Here is an 11,807-nt window from a genome sequence, read left to right as displayed (position 1 = left end):
AGGCAAATCAGTTAAAAGGCTGAACCATACAAGTACTGGATATAAACAAACTCATCAGTCATTTCCATCTGTAACTTCTATCAAGGAGGGTTATAGCTGGTCAAAGAGTTGTTTTAGGAAGTTGTGTCAAAAGTAAGGACATCCCTGATTTCTGAAAGATTCCATGGGAACTTGATGACCTGTGCTCAATAATGTTTTTTTTTTTTTCTGTATCCTTTCACCTGAGAAAAGCATACTGTATAGTAGGAGAAGAAAAGAGAAAAAGGGGAAAAGATTCAAGATAGCGACTAATACATTACTAATAGTTACCATTTATTGATAGCCTAAGATGAACCCAGTGTAATAAGCATTTCATGTGCCTTGCAAAATCCCATGAAAGAGATATTATCATCCTCATCATATAAATGAAGAAGGAGGTTCAGAGAGGTTAGGTCATTTCTCTAGGGGACACACAGCTAAGAGCTAGGATTCAAATCAAGGTCTACCCAGTGCCAAATCCAGTGCTTTTTTTTGCCTTATTCTCCTCCACCCAAAAGGAGGATTCCAGAAAAAAATGCCATCTATCCTTACAAAGAATTCTAGGCTTTTAAAACTATAATTAGCTGATGCTTCAGAAGTCATTAATTATGTTAGTAATATACATAGAAAAAAATTTGGAGTGTTTTTCTAATTTGTTCCAGTCGTGTGATGTATTTAATTCTTTAAAACAGCCATGAATGATGGCTGGGCGTGGTGGGTCACGCCTGTAATCCCAGCACTTTGGAAGGCCAAGGCAGGAGGATCACTTGAGGTCAGGAGTTCGAGACCAACCTGGCCAACATGGTGAAACCCTGTCTCTACTAAAAATATAAAAAATTAGCTGGGCATGGTGGCAGGCACCTGTAATCCCAGCTACTCAGGAGGCAGAGGCAGGAGAATTGCTTGAACCCGGGAGGCGGAGGTTGCAGTGAGCCAAGATCATGCCACTGCACTCCAAGCTAGGCAACAGAGAGACAGTCCACCTTAAAAACAAAACAACAACAAAAAAACAAACAACAACAACAAAAAACAGCAATGGATATAAAGACACATTGTCAAAACACTTGCCATTTCGGAACAAAGTATGATTATACTCCCTAATTGTGAGTTTAGTGTACATTGTGTAGCCATCCTCCTACATCCCCTGACGCCCCTTGCTAAACTGCCAAACTCTCCTTTCTCTAGGGTGCTCAGAGGTAAAGTGTGCTCTATAGGTAAAGCACGTGCTCAACTGCCATTGTAATAAAGATTAGCAAGCAACTAGTACTTGCTAAGCTAAGCCCTTCACGTGCAATGCCTAACCTCACCCTCACAGGATCCCTGAGACATAGACATTACGGGATTCCTTTTACAGATGACGAAGCTGAATGTTGGAGAGGATGCAGCATTAGCCAAGCATACAGCTAGTCAGTGAGTTCCCACTTGTACTGTGAAATTTTGGAATCTATGTTCTTAACCTCCAGCCTGTAATCACTCTTCTCTTCCTGTTCATCCTTCTCGTGACTTAGCATCTCTCCTCTGTAAAATACCTCTGTGTCAAGTACCTGACCCAGATGAGAGACCAGCACTCCTGGGTAAGAGTCTAAACACCACCTTTGACTCCAGAGTCTTTAGGGAGAGATAAAATTGTTCATTGCTCCCCAGTGAAAGGCAACTGAATTTATTAACTCTATTAAAGACAATTTCTAAGTGAGATTGTCTGTTCACTCGTTGTCTATCACATTCCAAATATGTTGGGTTTTTTGTGGTTGTTTTATTTTTTTTCCACACTAAACATGTTTCCTGCACGATTTATCTCACCAGTCATCATCCACAGGACTCAGGGAAGCGATAGGAATATGCAGGCACGAGACCCAGCTTCATCTCCCACATTGTGGAAAGGGGCTGTACTGTACATGGACCAAACGTGTATGCTCCCCAACACCAATTCCACGGAGCCTGGGGAGAGTGACCTCCCAGGCTATCCATGTTGGAATTTTATTTATTCTTGAAAGCTCTTGCAAGGTTTGTGTTCTAAACTTCACACTTATTACTGAGCGTGTCCCTCTTTTATTACTAGAGATTTCCCAAAGTGGATAAATGCAGTCAGCCGTCCAAATTCCTGGAGACTGGTGGGCTCTGACTGGAAGGAAGGGACATAAAATGGTGAGACCAGGCCTCGTAATCAGACAGTCCTAGGTTTGCCTCTTGACTCTGCCACTTGCATTTTATGCTGTGTGAACTTAAGTTACTTAACCTTTCTGAGCTGGTTTCCTGAGTCTCCATGTTACCAATCCAATTTTCTGTCTCTTGATGTTTTCACTGAATATTTTATGGGCATTAATTGCCAAATTTGGTGCCTGCCTCCCTAGTCTCCATCAGGCTGCTGGAGTGCAGTGGTGCCATCTTGGCTCACTGCAACCTCCACCTCCCAGGTTCAAGCGATTCTCCTACCTCAGCCTCCCGTGTAGCTGGGATTACAGGTGCACGCCATCGTGTCTGGCTAATTTTTGTATTTTTAGTAGAGACAGCATTTCAAACATGTTGGCCAAGCCAGTCTCAAACTCTTGACCTCAAGTAATCCGACTGCCTTGGCCTCCCAAAGTACTGGGATTATAGGCATGTGCCACCACACCTCACCCTAAAGTATATTTTGAATCTGTGTCCTCTGTTCTTCAGAATTACTACCATAGGTCATACCATCATCATTCTTTTCCTGGACACCAAAATTTTCTCAAAATTATTCTGCCCCATTGCTTTCTTCTCCCCTTCAATCTCTTCTCCATCCATCAGCCAGAGTGATCCTTTTAAAAAGAAAAGGGATTGTGTCATTCCCTCATTAAAATCATGCAATGGCTCCTAACTCAATAATTTCAAAATCTTCTTCACACCCATTAGGATGGCTATTCCAAAAAAACAAAAACCAGAAAAATCGTAAGTGCTGGCAAGGGTGTGATGCAACTGGAACCCTTGTGCATTGCTGGTGAGAGTGTAAAATGTCCAGCCGCTGTGGAAAACAGCATGGCGACTCCTAAAAAATAAAATGTAGAATTACCATATGATCTGGAAATTCCATTTCTGAGTATATACCCAAAAGAATCGAAAGCAGCAACTAAAACAGGTATTTGTACACCGGTGTTTGTAACAGCATTGTTCCTAATAACCAAAAGATGGGAATAATCCAAAAGTCCATCAATAGGTGAATGGATAAAAAAAACATGGCATATGCATATAATGGGATATCATTCAACCTTAAAAAAGGAATGAAATTCTGATGCATTCTACAACATGGATGAATGCTGAGGACATAGTGCTGAGTGAAATCAGCCAGTCAAAAAGGACAAATACTTTACAATCCTACCTACATGGGGTACCTCGAGTACTCAAATTCAGAGACAGAAAGTAGAATTGTGGTTGCCATGGGCTGCAAAGAGAGGGAAATGGGAGCTGGTGTTTAATGGATACAGAGAGTCAGCTTGGGAAGATGAAAGAGTTATAGAGATGGAGGATGGTGATGCTTGCACACAATGTGAATGTACTTAATGCCACTGAACGGTACACTAAAAAATAGTTCAGATGGCAAATTTTGTCCTATGTGTATTTACCACAGTAAAAATAATATCCAAAACTTTTACCATGATCTGAGAAGTCATAGGTGATCTAGTCATTGCCTATCTCTCGAACTGCCCTCTCATTCATTCCCACTCTAGCTGCACTCTCCAGGCTCTGGCCCTGTGTCCCTTCTGTTCACTGTCAGGCTCCCTCCTACCTTGGAATATCGGCCATTCCCTCCTCTTCGCCCCAGTGGGTTGCTTCTCCTCCACCAGCCTCAATAAACAGCTCCACAGAGAAGCCTTCCCTCACAGTTCAATCTTTTTTTTTTTTTTTTTTTTTTGAGACGGAGTCTCACTCTGTCGCCCAGGCTGGAGTGCAGTGGCCGGATCTCAGCTCACTGCAAGCTCCGCCTCCCGGGTTCACGCCATTCTCCGGCCTCAGCCTCGCGAGTAGCTGGGACTACAGGCGCCCGCCACCTCGCCCGGCTAGTTTTTTGTATTTCTTAATAGAGACGGGGTTTCACCTTGTTAGCCAGGATGGTCTCGATCTCCTGACCTCGTGATCCGCCCGTCTCGGCCTCCCAAAGTGCTGGGATTACAGGCTTGAGCCACTGCGCTCGGCCCACAGTTCAATCTTGAGTGCACTATTTTTCCTGTCATATTTTACTTCTTCCTAATATGTCACAGCAGAGTTCATATTCACACTTAGTAGCTTAATGAAAGCTGCCTCCTTCTTTAAGTAAAAGCCCTGATCTCTTGTCACCCGTGAGGCTTCCACCCATGACTGAGGTAACGTTCCCTTGGAAATAATAACTCAGGGCGGTTGTGTACCTTTAATGAGAATTTTTGAGTACTCTTTCCTTGCTTACTTTATCCATCCTAAAAAGGAGACTTCAAACTGTTTACCCAGACTCTTAATTTAGTAGTTTCCATGGTGGGGGGAGGGGAAACTCTTCAACTTTCAGATTAAAAAATAAATACATTTCAAAAGACTTCCTTCATCCCTGCCTTCCATCGTGGGAGTGGTTCTGCAAGGGGGACTTCCTCTGAAATAAAATTGGGAATGGCTCCAAGAGAGTTCATGTTTCCAATATTAAGTCTTCTGACTTCTGAGGACATGGCCCGCCCACTCTTTAATCATATCTGAGGAAATTCCCCTAGCCTGGGTAAAAGATCATAATATCTTAAGAAGGTTCATGAGCTCATGAAAGGCAACTGCATTCAGAAAGCCGAGACACTCCCAGAAACCTCGTTTAAGCTACTTTTCCCTTTCGTTAACCCCTTGAATTTTCCAGATCAGGACCATACCAAATTTTAAATTATTTTCCACATGACTTTTATTTACTACACTACAAAGCAGAGAACAGCGCATGCGCTATTTCCCCAAAACTCTTCCTGTTGCATTGTCTTCATGAATATTAAAGAGCTCAGACAGATAAGCTTTAAATATTTTGTGAGCCCCATCTTCTCTTAAATGAATTTGACACTCCATATGTTAATTTTCAACACGATGTTTACCTAACATCCACTTTGAAGTTGTATGAGAGAAAGAAAGTAGTACAGCAGCAGCAGATCTCAGATGATGAGAAACAAAAAAGCTTTCTTTACTTTTCTTTTCTTTTTTTTTTTGAGACAGAGTCTCGCTCTGTCACCCAGGCTGGAGTGTAGTGGTTCGATCTTGGCTCACTGTAACCTCAGTCTCCTGGGTTCAAGCAATTCTCCTGCCTCAGCCTCCCCAAGTAGTTGGGATTACGGGCATGCACCACTACACCCAGCTAATTTTTGTATTTTTTTAGTAGAGACAAGATTTTGCCATGTTGGCCAGGCTGGTCTAGAACTCCTGACCTCAAACAATCCGCCCACCTCGACCTCTCAAAGTGCTGGGATTACAGGTGTGAGCAACTACGCCCAGCCCAAAAAAGCTTTCTTAATCACTAAAATGCTTAAAATTTGCAAAGAATGCCAAAGATGTCGGTACTAAACGTGTGTCTGTTCACATGACATCATTCACAGCCCTCTTCCTACCCTGCTTCTTCAAGGCAGGCATGTAATAAAATGAAGGAAATGGCATAAAGTATAATTCACTGTATGTAGAAAACCATTCCCCACAACTGCTGTAAACACTGCAGCTTCTACAGATGCCATGTGTATTATTTAGTTTCTGGACTCAAAAAACAAAACACTAAAACTTCAGGTGAAAACGAGGGATAGAGAGGAAAATGATCTCATATGAACCCCATTCCGACTAGTGTAAAGAAAGTGTAAGTCTGGAAATAAAGAAAGCATTTTATAGATGACAGTTGTTTGTAAATGTAGAAAGCAAGAGATTTCCATTTACGGACCCTGAGCGCATTCCAGTACAGTGTCAAGTTTTGTGCGGCGATAAGGCCAGTGCAGGAAGCCACGCGAGGCCAGGAAGGAAGTGCTATCAGGCTTGTAGCGGACAGGGTCGTGCAGGGAGCTGGGCAGGCTCAGGGCCTCAGCTGTGTAACCACTGCCCTATTTTTAAAAGATAAACAGCACGAATAGCACAGAATCCACACGGGGGCTGCTTCAGATTCATCCAAACCACACAAGGAGCTCACTCTTCACTTTGGCCAGGCTTTGCAAGTCTCCCCAAAATGAACACAGGACGGAGATTGCTTGTGATGATTTGACTATGGCTTTTGACCCAGTATCCACAGCTGGCTTCCAGGGCCTCTCCTTCTCCTAGCAGATTTTCCAAGCGTCTTGTTTCTCTCAGCCACCCTCCACCCACTCTCACCACCACTTGCCAGAAAGAAATCCTAATATGAATTAACAGTAAGAAGAGAAAGTTCTCACCTTAGTAAGAAACCAACAGACATCTCTAAAATGCAGTCAGCCAACAGAACTCACTAGGCTGAAGACCTGGACAATGCTTTTTAGTCAGCGTTCATGTCCAGATCAACAAGCAGTTATTGGGTGCTCACCGTGCTGGATTAGCTGGCTGCCCTGGTCCTCATAGAGCACAGTGTCGAGTGTGAAGATGTTTACGCTTTTTTTAAGACACTAACACCGAGCATGAACTGTGGTCAGGGCAGTGATAATGGTAGAGAGTAGGCACCACAGGAAGACCAACAAGGGGATCCTAACCCAAGTTCAGAAAGGGAGTGGGGACCAAGAGAGACTCAAGTGTGAGTGGGCACCGCCTGAAAGAAGTGAGAAGAAAAGTGAAGGAGGGGAATTACATTCCCAGCCATACCAGCAGCATCTTCCCAGGCACAGAGGCCAGAGACAGCATGCAGCCACTACCGGATCACACAGTCCACGCGGCAAGAATGGGTCACGAGGCACTTTTCCGTTGCTTTGAGGAGTGAACAGCTCCATGGGACTGGGAAAATGAGGAGGAATGAGGCTATAGGTTCGGAGGTCCAGGCGGATCCCTGGAAGCCTGTGGTCTGACCTCTTGAGGCCATTCTGCCTACAGGAGTGAGCAGGTACATCCATCAGGAGGCAGCCACAGAGATTGCAGGAAGGAAACCAAATCACAGGAAAATTCAGCAATAGCGCAGTTTTAGGCAGAAGAGATTGATAAATCTGACCACATAATTTTAATTTCGTTCATCAAAATATATAATTAAGAGAGTGAAAAACTCCTGATGAATCAATAATAAGGGAAGACAGTGCAAAAATGGACAAAAACTTCAATAGGAACTTCACGAAAGAGGAAATTCAAATAGCCAAGGAACTACATGAAAAGTAGTTTAGTTGGTTTAGTTTAGTTTAGTTTAGTTTAGTTGGTTTAGTTTAGTTTAGCCATGTAAACTAAAACCAACAAAAGTACACAGTTATTTTTTGTTTGTTTGTTTGTTTGAGACAGGATCTCGCTCTGTCACCCAGGCTGGAATGCAGTGGCACGATTATAGCTCACTGCATCCTTGAACTCCTGGGTCCAAGCAATCCACCATACCTGGCTATTTTTTTTATTTTAATAGAAACAAAAATCTCACTATTTTTTCCAGGCTGGTCTCAAATCCCTGGCCTCAAGCAATCTTCATGCCTTGGCCTGCCAATATGCTAGGATTACAAGTGTGAGCCACCACACCCAGCCCTTATTTTTATTTACTTATTTATTGTTTTAAGACAGGGTCTCTGTCGCCCAGGCTGGAGTGCAGTGGTGCGATCTCGGCTCACTACAACCTCCACCTCCCAGGCTCAAACGATCCTCCTGCCTTGGCCTTCTGAATAGCTGGGCCCACAGGCACTCACAACCATACCTAGCTAATTTTTTTGTATTTTTGGAAGAGACAGGGTTACACTATGTTGGCCAGCTGGTCTCAAACTCCTGATGAAGTGATCCACCCACCTCAGCCTCCCAGAGTGCTGGGATTACAGGCGTGAACCACCACGCTCAGCCCCAGCCCTTTTTTTAAAGATCTTTTTTTTTTTTTAACAGTTTTAGGTTTGCAGCAAAATTCCGAGGGAATTACAGAGATTTCCTATATACTCTGCTCCCACAGATGCATAGCTTCCCCCATTATCAACATCTGCCACAGAGTGGTACATCTGTTACAGTTTATGAACACTGACACATCATAATCACTCAAAGTCCATAGTTACATTAGGGTTCACTCCTGGTGTTAGACCTTCTATGGATGTGAACACGTGTATAATGACATGTATCATAGAGTATTTTCTTTGCCCTAAAAATCTTTTGTGCTCCACCTGTTCTTCCTCCACTCCACCAACCCCTTGCAACCACTGATCTTTCTATTATCCCTATAGTTTTGGCTTTTCCACAGTGTCATAGAGTTGGAATCATACAGTATGTAGCCTTTTCAGATTGGCTTATTTTACTTAGTAAGAGGCATTTAGGGTTCCTTCATATCTTTTCATGGCTTGATAGTTCATTTCTTGTTAGCACTGAATAATATTCCATTCTCAACATGTAACACAGTTTGTTTATTCTTGCTTCCAAGTTTTGGTGATTATGAACAAAGCTGCTATAAGAAACCACCTGCAGGTTTTTGTGTGGACATAAGTTTTCAACTCCTTCAGGTAAACACCAAAGAGTACAGTTGCTGGTTTACAGGATAAAGATATGTTTAGTTTGGTAAGAAACCACTAAACGTCTTCCAAAGTGGCTTTACCATTTTGCTTTCCCACCAGCAATGAATGAGAGTTTCTGCTGCTCCACATTCTCACCAGCAATTGTGGTTGTCAGTGTTCCAGATTTTGGCCATTTAATAGGTATGTAGTAATATCTCATTATTGTTTTAATTTGCATTTTTCTGATGATGTATAATGTGGAGCATCATATGCATATTTGCCAGCGATGTATCTTCTTTACTGAGGTATTGCTAAGGTCTTTGACCTGTTTATTGGGTTGTTCTTTTCTTGCTGAGTTCCTTGAATATTTTGAGCAACAGTCCTTTATATGATGGGTATTTTGTAAATATTTTCAAGTCTGTAGCTTGTCTTTTCATTCCTTGACACTGTCTTTGGCATAGTAAAGGTTTTTAATTTTAATAAAGTCCAGTTTATCAATTAGTTCTTTCAGGATCCTGATTTTAGTGTTATATCTGAAAAGTCATCCACAGTCACCTAGGTTTCTTCCATGTTATCTTCTAGGAGTTTAATAGTTTTGCTCTTTACATTTAGGTCTATGATCTATTTGGAGTTAATTTTTGTGAAGGATATAAGATCTGTGTCTAGATGTGCATGTGTGTGTGTGCGTGCACATGTGTGTGCTTGTCCACTTGTTCCAGTACTTCTTGTTGAAAAGACTAACTTTGCTCCATTGTAAAAGATTAGTTGACTATATTTATATGTATCTATTTCGGGGTTCCCTATTCTGTTCCATTGATCTATTTGTCTATTATTTTGCCAATACCACACTGTCTTGATTACTGTAGCTTTATATTAAGTCTTGAAGTCAGATAGTGTCAGTCCTCCAACTTTATTCTTATCCTTCAATATTGTGTTGGCCATACTGGGTCTTTTGCCTCTCCATATAAACTCTAGAATGTATTCGAAGATATTCAAAAAACTAACTTCCTGGAATTTTGATTGGGATTGCATTGAATCTACAAATAAAGTTGGGAAGAAATGACATCTTTACAATATTGAGTCTTCTTATCCATGAACATGAAATAGCTCCCTATTTATTTAGTTATTTGATTTTGTTCATTAGAATTTTGTAATTTTCTTCATGTAGCTCGTGTATATATTTTGTTAGATCTACACCAAAGTATTTTTCATTGTTTGGTGCTAATGTAAATGGTATTGTGTTTTTAATTTAAATTCCACTTGTTCATTGCTGGTGTATAGAAACACTGTTGACTTTTCTGTATTAACCTTGTATCCTGCAACCTTGCTATAATTGCTTATTAGTTCAGGAGTATTTTTGTTGAATTTTTAAAATTTTTTTATACAGACAGTCATGTCATCTGTGAACAAAGATAGTTTTATTTGTTCCTTCCCAATCTGTATACCTTTATGTCCTTTTCTTGTCTTACTGCATAAGCTAGGACTTCCAGTGTGATACCAAAAAGGAGTGATGAGAGAGGAGGGATATCCTTCCCCTGTTCTTGATCTTAGCAAGAATGCTTCAACTTTTTCACCATTAATTATGATGTAAGCCATATCTGGTTTTTTTGTAGGTATTCTTTATCAAGTTTAGAAAGGTCCCCCTTTATTCCTAGTTTACTGAGAGTCCTTGTCATGAATGGGTATTAGATTTTATCAAATGCCTTTTTCTGCATGTGTTAATATGATTATGTGATTTTTCAGATGGTTTATGTGATAGATTACATTAATTGATTTTATAATGTTGAACCAGTCTTACATACCCAGGATAAATCCCATCTGGTTGTGGTGCATAATTTTTTCATACAATGTTAGATTTTATTTTCTAACATTTTGTTGAGGATTTTTGTGTCTATGCTCATAAGAGGTACTGGTTTGTGGTTTTCTTTTCTTGTAGCCTTTGTCTAGCTTTGGTATTAAGGTAATGCTTACCTCATAAAATGAGTTAGTATCTCTTCTCCTTCTATCCTCTGAAAGAGATTGTGGAGAAATGGTATCATTTTCTTTTAAAATGTTTGGCAGAATTTACCAATGAACACATCTGATCCTGGTGCTTTGTGTTTTGAAAAGTGAATTATTGATTCAATTTCTTTAATACATATAGGCCTATTCAAGTTGTTTATTTCTTCCTGTGTGAGTTTTGGCAAATTATGCCTTTCAAGGAATTGGTCCATTTCATCTAGGTTACCAAATGTGGGGATAGAGTTGTTCATAGTATTCCTTGATTATCTTTTTAATGTTTATATGATCTATGTTGATGTCCACCTCTTTTGTTTCTTATATTGATCATTTGTGTTCTCTCTCTCTCTCTTCCTGTCTGTCCCCCTCTTTCTCTCCCTCCCTCCTTTTTTTTAGTTAGTCTGGCTAGGTTCTTATCAATTGTATTGAACTTTTTAAAGAACCAGATTTTTTCTCTGGGATTTCCTGTTTCAAATTCCATTGATTTTTTGTCTAATTCTTATTATTTATTTTCTTCTGCTTACTTTGCATTTAATTCGCTCTTCTTTTTCTGGTGTTCTAAAATGAAAACTTAGATTATTGATTTTAGATCTTTCTTTTCTAATATTTGCATTCAATGCTATACCTTTTCCTCTAAGCATTACTTTTGCTGCATCCCCAAAATTTTGATAAATTGTGTTTTCATTTCCACTTAGTTCAAAATATTTTAAAATTTCTCTTGAGATATCTTCTTTGACTTATGTGTTATTTGAAAGCGTGTTATTTAATCTGCATGTTTTTTTGGATTTTCCAGTTATCTTTCTGTTATTGATTTCCAGTTTAATTCCACTACAGTTTAAGGGCAGATATTGTATAATTTCTGTTCTTTTAAATTTGTTAAGGTGTGTTTTATAGCCCAGAATGTGGCCTACCTTGGTAAATATTCCATGTAAGCTTAAGAATCTATATCCTACTACTGTTGAATAAAGTAACTGGGATTACAAGAGCGTGCCAGCACGCCTGGCTAATTTTTGTACTTTTAGTAGAGAAGCAGTTTCACCACGTTGGTCAAACTCCTGACCTCAAGTGATCCCCCTGCCTCGGCCTCCCAAAGTGCTAGGATTACAGGCATGGGCCAACCTGCCCAGCCAGTCCTCCCCCAGGTCTTTAGGCTCTGATAATACCCCAGCAAGACAGGCTCTGGCTAACTTGTTTCTCCTAAGGACAGACCTTATTAACAGAATACACTGGTGTATTTCAAAGGGGTTC

General features: G+C 40.6%; 1 non-coding gene across 1 annotated transcript; it reads right to left on the bottom strand.

The window, feature by feature from the left end:
* Window positions 1–1,791: 1,791 nt before the first annotated feature.
* LOC116268722 lies at window positions 1,792–1,991 on the bottom strand. The gene has a single exon (XR_004175892.1). It is a non-coding gene; the product is annotated as a small nucleolar RNA SNORA73 family (small nucleolar RNA).
* Window positions 1,992–11,807: the final 9,816 nt, after the last annotated feature.

The sequence above is a fragment of the Papio anubis genome, chromosome 8 (assembly GCF_008728515.1).
Source record: "Papio anubis isolate 15944 chromosome 8, Panubis1.0, whole genome shotgun sequence".
NCBI classification, from domain to species: Eukaryota; Metazoa; Chordata; class Mammalia; order Primates; family Cercopithecidae; genus Papio; species Papio anubis.
This window is presented reverse-complemented; position numbering and strand designations above follow the sequence as displayed.